Genomic DNA, 7,695 nt, shown 5'->3' on the forward strand with positions numbered 1-7,695 from the left:
AAACTTTTGCAGCTCGCCCCCCTGCCGGTGCTCGCGCCCCCCCTCCCTTACCTTGATGTGGCGTCATGTGACCTGCAGCGGCATTTGACGAGGGTGACGTCACATGACCCCGCGGCGTAATTTAACATACTGTGCTATATGTATGCACACACAGCTGTCTCTTACACATACAAATACTGTTTTTACATCCCTATACATCAATAGGGATCACAAAGTATCCACACACACTTTTAGTTGTGCTACAAACTCTCACATTTCCACACCCACCCACACCATTTATATCCACTCCCACTCCACACACACCTTTTGTAAAGCACTGTATATACTGTGGGCTCTCCATTCATTTTCATTCACACTGATACACATACACACTCTTTCATCACTTGCTTTCAGGAACCTTTTGACACCTCTAGGCATAAAACACATCCACACCGGGGGAAGGACCAGCACAGATAACATTCCAAGAGACACTGTTTTTAAGTATACCTTTTGCTTGCTTCATTCATTGTAACATCGGCGGAAGAAGAGATCAGTGTATCTCGAAAGCTCGCACAAATAAAAGCATTTTGTTAGCCACAGAACAGTATCATCTATTTATTTTTTGATTATTGAAGCTCGGCTAACACGGTACTGATACCTCTATATATATATATTGCGCGCGCACACACATATAACGTTTTATCCAACTTTTTCATTTATCATTTGTAGAGAAAATGAACAATGTCGCCAGAAGTGCTATTTTTCAAAATGTAACATCTCTACTAATTAGTGTAAAATGATACTTCATATAAAGCAGGTTATGGGACCCAGTATAAAATGACCTTCATGTTTCTTATCACATCCCAGTATATGGATACTTTCTATTATCACAAGCTGCTAACATGTGACAGGGCTCAGAGTCTGAGCCCAGAATGTGACATACTGAACATTCTCATTCTAAATTTCAAAAAATATTGTGTTGATTTCTGACCTGACTGCCGTGGTTACAGCTCAACCACTCTGTTCTACTGTATGTCACCACTTTCTGCCACAACCAGCTGACGGTGGATCTGCAAGGAGTTCAACGCTTATTGGCATCACATCTGTGGCTTGGTTGACGTATCATTTCTCCAGCTTTTTATTGTATTGTTTTTAAATAGATTATATTTATTTAGTTGAATAGATATTTATTTAGTTTAATAGATATTTATTTAGTTTAATAGATTATATTTCTAAGTTTAATAAGTTATATTTCTTAGTTTAATAAGTTATATTTCTTAGTTTAATAAATTATATTTCTTAGTTTAATAAGTTATATTCCTTAGTTTAATAAATTATATTTCTTAGTTTAATAAGTTATATTTCTTAGTTTAATAAGTTATATTTCTTAGTTTAATAAATTATATTTCTTAGTTTAATAAGTTATATTTCTTAGTTTAATAAATTATATTTCTTAGTTTAATAAGTTATATTTCTTAGTTTAATAAGTTATATTTGTTAGTTTAATAAATTATATTTCTTAGTTTAATAAGTTATATTTGTTAGTTAATAGATTATATTTGTTAGCACAGTAGATTGTATTTACTAGTATTTAAGTCTCCCCCTCAGTGCCCCATTAGGACCCGTGCGCATATTTCACATCTTTTCGGAGTCGCTTATTTTTTAGACCCTCGGAGCCGAAACCTAAAGGGGTCAGCTAAGAAAGTTCGGATCAAGAGGAGCCGCACAGCTTAAAGACAGAACATTTCCAAGGGAGATGGAGACAATTTGGGTAAGATCTGATTAAAGGACAACCTTTGAGGAAGGAAAGGGTGACGGGGGAGTCTAAGAGGGGGGTGAGAGAGCAAGGTGGTGTGTCAGATTGGGGCAGAGCAAGAGAACGCAAAAATGATGGGGATTTGCTGCACACCAAAAAAAAACAATAAGTAGTGATACTTTTACCGGTGCCCCTTAGTCTCAGGGAAGACCGGCATTTCGTCCAATGGATACAATATGATTGATGGGAAAGGGCACATGGATTTGAATAAAAAAAGATAATTTATTGTGCCACAGACTACAATGTTTCGGCTGCTGGCCTTTCTTTGCTGGATTTAGTGGGTTTAGCCACTTTACCCGAGAAAGACCAGCAGGCCGAAATGTTGTTGTCTATGGCAGTGCAAGAGAAAACAGGTTGGGGGGAGGTGGGTTCTCGCAAAGTCGCCGACCCATGGGTGAGTGTCTCCGGTGGAAACTAGTCCTGGACCCCGGGAAAGCTGTCTGTGGCCCATACAAGCTGAGTAACATGTAGAAAGGACACATGTATGTTCAGAATGAGTTAGCATGGTATTTTGAGAGGCACCATAGCAGGTCAGTGCAAGTCAGTGCAGAGCACTGCAAGGTCAGTCAATATGAGGAAGGGTCCGATGGAGGAGTTGGAGGGTCCCAGAATATCTCTTAAAGCAGGGGTGCGCAAATCGAGGGGCACGACATTTTCTTGGGAGGAGGGGCTCGGCGCTTACAGGGGCCCCTCGCTCTTCCCCACAGCATTTAAATTAAATGCCGGAGATCGCGCGCAAGGCCTCTGTAAGTTCCCTTTCCTTGTCTCCGGCGGCTTCTGGCGACAGCAACGTGGCGTCACATGATGTGGCATTGCCATAGCAACGTGATATCACATGACGTCGTTACATCAGAACGTCGGAGACAAGGTGGGGAAGGTGGAGCGGGGAGCAGGGGGAAAAGGTTGTGCAACCCTGTCTTAAAGCATTGCCTTGCATACAGATCAGAGGCCAAGAATGGATATGGATATCCGATGTGAAGCCGGAAATAAGACAGAAAAGACCGTTTCGGGGGAAGAAGGTGAGTGATGAAATAGCCGTCACTGTGTAACTCTTCCAATTACCTGCAACTTCATGCAGAGAAATAGCAACGCTTGTTTTTAACGTGCTAAGCGCCAAATGGGGAATTCAACTGCTGAGAGGTTAAGGGAGTTACTAACCCAAACTCAGCGACGTTTCTGTGTCTCTGTGATAACTCCCCCAGGACATGCCTGAAAACCAGAGGTAACTCAATGTATTTTTGATAAATAGAAACATGACCTTCTGGGGTGGGGTATATAATGGGTACTGGGCCTGGTGAGGTGGGTATAACGGGTACTGGGCCTGGTGAGGTGGGTATAACGAGTACTGGGCCTGGGGAGGGGCGTATAACAGGGTACTCGGCCTTGGGAGGGTTGTATAACTGGGTACTGGGCCTGGGGAGGTGGGTATAACAGGTATTTGCCCTGTGGAGGGCGGTATAATGTGGTATTGGGGATGGGGTATAAGTGGCACAGGAGCTCTTGCGATACAGAGTATCACTGTCCCTGGTTACAAACACTTCATGTCTCCTGCAGATCAGGACATGCACGAAGTTGGTGCCCTTTGTGCCACCAGACAACGAGGCGGGCTACGAGGCGGACGACGAGGCATACGACAAAGCGGGCGTCAAGTGGTGCGAAGAGGTGGGCTACAAGGCGGCCGATGACGCAGACGTGGTGTACGATGACCAAGGAGCATACGACAGGTGTGGCCGGATCTGCTGCTTCACCTTTTTTAGGCGGAGGAGAAGACCCCGGGAGCAGGTAGGAGAATACGAGAGGTGCGGACAGATCTGCTGCTTCACCTTTTTTAGGCGGAGAATAAGCCAGGAGCAGGTAGCAGAGGAGCCAGGGCGTAGATACAGGGGTATTCTAGGGGCCCTGAGAAGTTGGTTTGACCGCAGGAGAGGCAGATAAGATCAGGAAGGCTGCGGGAGGGGCAGGTACTAGAGGGAGATAGGGATGTTGGGCGTGAGAGTGTGAGAGAGAACAAGGAGCAGGGCCGGAGCACGGGTTTCATGCGCCCGAGGCGAAACTTAAAATTTGTTCCCCAGTTGTATAAAAAATAATAAGATAAATAAATAATAAAATAAACAGTGGCGTAGCTATCGGGGCTGCAGGGGGTGCGACCGCACCCCAGCGCGACGCAAAATAAAAATAAAAGGGCGCCAAAATACTGGATAAAAAAAAGAATAATAATTTAAAAAAAAAGATAAATAAATAAAATAATAAGAGGAAAAAATAATAATGATTATTAATGCGCCCCTAGGACCTCTGGCATAATGGCCGGCCCTGCGAGGTATGCGGGAGGAAAAGGGGTGAATGGGATAGATATGCAGGGGGATGGGGGAGCAGGGGAGTTATACACAGGGGCACAAGGGCCCCATCACCCGCATCTCTATATACTGAGTGTGCCCCTGTGTATAACAACACTGATCTGTGCTGCTCCATCTGATCTCACTGCGCAGTGATCCAGGGACCACCCGATCGCCATTTAATGGGGTCAGGAAGGAATTTTTTTCCCCCATTGCACAGCAGGGGTTATGTTTCGCCTTCCTCTGGATCACAGCAACAAACTGCACTTTGTGCATGAATTATCAGTGAGATCTTTATACACCCTGCATTGGTCTTCACCCCTTTGCTGCCGGAGGGGCCTGCAATGCATTGCTCTGCGTGTTACTATATCGCTCTGCAATGTGCTGCAGGCCCCTCCCAGCAAAGAGATTCATTATTTCAATAAAATACTCTCTTTAATCAAACCTATGTGTAGTGTCTTTTCTATCCGTTGTATCTATTGCTAACAGCTCAGTGATTCTTCCCCAGGACGCTGCACTAGTGTCACACTGCCAAGCCCGGGTGTGAGGGAGATTTATAGGGTCACATATACACTTCTGCCAAAACACGAGTGCAAACAGGAAGCCCCTCTGATCTCATATCTTTTATTACACAAAACGGTATCTAAAAAGGTAAAAATAACATACATGGGATTCTGCTACAAATATCTCTCTAATTACAAACCAATTAGCAAATCATTCAGATTAGTCGAGCGAAAAGAAAGGGTTAAGTATCTCATGTACAGTACTGTATATGCAGTGTAGGCTGTTCTGCAGCATTACATGCAGGGGACAACGTTTAGGGGATATAAGTAATGCTGATCTCAGAGCTGACCGGCTGACCTGCTCTACCGGCTGACCGGCTGACCTGCTCTTCTGGCTGACCTGCTGACCTGCTCTACTGGCTGACCGGCTGACCTGCTCTACCGGCTGACCGGCTTCTCTTCTTTCAGCTAAATGACCTGAATTGTGGCCCCTGTATCTCCCAATTAAACGTTTTATTGGCATATTCTTGTTTGACTCGTTCTATACAGACATTTTCTATATATTCACTGTGGGATTTGATAACATCTGTAAAATCTCTCAGAATATCACATTCTGTACGTTTGTGTTGAAGATTTTTCCATTCTCAATTTACTTAATATTAGTTTTTGGCATCAATTATTTATATCGAGTCCAAAATACCTTTATACAGAATGCTGTTCCCTTTAGCCAACAAATGCTGCTTCATTAAAGCCCAGGGGTGGCACTTTATGCATTCTCAAACTTTTAGGCAACATCCCTAATTTCCAAAAGTGGGATTAAATCTGTACATATTTAAATGGTTAATTTTCTTACTCAGACTCCTAAATCCCTCCCCAAATATATCCATTTCACATAAAAGTGTGTGCGCTTCTCCTTCCGCCTAACTGGCACGTCGTCCTTACGGGCGCCACTCCTTGCAACTCCACGCTGCCCTCCAGTGGCAAAAGAATTAAGATACATTTACTATACTCGTCTGGCAGCTGCTCCCGTATAAGGTGGGTAACTCTGTATTAGGGATCTTGGTAGAGTATATTTTATACTTATGTCGGATAGATGAGGAATTAATATTCCTAACGGGTTATTGTGAGAGGCCTCAGATCTTATCCTACAGTATATGCACGTAGCCCTCGCCTCTCTGACCTTGAACACGTACTTCAATCTGATTTTTTGAGACTTGAAACTGGATTTCTTAAAACAAACTGATCTTAAACACTGACAAGACTGTAAAAATGGTATTTGGGACCAGAACTAAATTGCTAAAGCTGCCAATGACAGAGCTTCAGATAAAAACCAGCTCTAATACCATCCTAGCCCCTGTTACTGGTTTGAAATATCTGGGCATATAGTTCAACTCCCATTTAACATTTGGGTTGCACATTGATACCCTGACATCCAAATCCTATGCCAAACTAGGTGTACTTTACAGGAACAAATCCTCCCTAAGGCCCTCATGCAGTAATCGCCTACAGCGATTCAGTAAGCCCAGAGAAGCTGGCGATTAGAGCAAAAATAACCGTTTTTTTTTTTTGCCGGAAAATAAATAAATAAATAAAATCGGCAGACGCGCGGTGATAAGCCACTTTTCGGCACTGATCGCCAGTTTTTCAAACACGCTCAATTCTATAAGCCCTGATCAGCTTATTGCGGCTGATCGCCTCTTTAAAATTGCTGTTTCTTCTCCAAATTGTCCAGCCACAAAAGTTGGCAAGAAGGTGGGGTGAAGCTGCGATGAAAATAAAATGCATGTGTCCCAGAGCTGATATCCATTAATATCAGCACCAGAGACCCCCGGCATGAATCCGATGCATAAAAAATGCATTTACAGGCAACTTCATTACCGCCAAGGCAATGAAGGGGTTATATACCCGTGCCAGACTTATTGCGGGTAGCGGGGGTGGGTGAAGGTGGTATTTGGCCCTGGGTGGGTGTTTAGGCCTTGCCAGGGGGTTGCGGGATGATTTAACCTCTTCTTTAATTTAGCGGTTAATACCGCTAAGGTAATGAAGGGGTTAACCCCTCCCGCTACCCCCCCACCCGGTAGGCCTAAACACCCATCCTTGGGGCCAATACCCCGTTCACCCACCCCCGCTACCCACAATAAACAAAAATACACATAACAGCCCCACTGGCCACCTCCTAGGTCCCTAATAAACCATTACAATATTCATAAAACCATTATTTTGTTTACACCCAGGATTATTACATGGGATTAGGGCTATGTTATTCAGTGAGGGGTTGTATGTTTGTATTCGTAGGGACAGGCAAGGCCGGAGCCAGATGGGGTTCTCCTGCCTCTGTCCTCCCTGTCTCCTGACCCTTCCTGTAGCCGGACAAAGAAGAAGAAGCAGGCACACGGTCTTACTCAAAGGAGGTTTAATATGCCATAAAGTCCAACGTTTCGGCAGTCAAGGTGAAGGCTACAAACACAAGAAACAGTCACAATATATACCACCCCCCTGATACTCACCCCTCCCCGCTCTGCCACATAACCAGGATGTTGACGCCCACCTGATGATGTCAGAGCTACCATATGGCGCCCCCTAGTGACGTCAGACGTCTAGGTCTAAATCCCTGGCAATACAGCATAGAGCTGTCTTGGAGGACTGCAGCCACAGCCACACCTCTCCCCAGACTGAACACTCCCCCATGATGACGTCAGCGTGACCCGGCAGTCAGGGGGGGTAAGGGGGGGCGGGCGTGCACCAATCAAGACTGTACTCACAGGGCTGGACAAAGATGTATCCGTGGCCATGGGATCAGTGTCAGAGCAGGGAGGAGTGAGACACTCCTATAAATCACCCTGAAAGGGTAAATAAACCACACACCAAAATATTAATAAAGCATATGTGCACAAAACTAATACAGCAATATACTATTAAAAACATGTGACTGTATACTGTACTGCTGATGACATCAGTATAATCCTGCAAAGTTACAGTGAAATTCCACATAAGAATATGCAGTACATCAGTATTTAGAATATACTAGTGTGTATACCTAGGTCAGAAATGTGTACACACAACC

Source organism: Ascaphus truei, chromosome 16 (genome assembly GCF_040206685.1).
Source record: "Ascaphus truei isolate aAscTru1 chromosome 16, aAscTru1.hap1, whole genome shotgun sequence".
Taxonomy (NCBI): domain Eukaryota; kingdom Metazoa; phylum Chordata; class Amphibia; order Anura; family Ascaphidae; genus Ascaphus; species Ascaphus truei.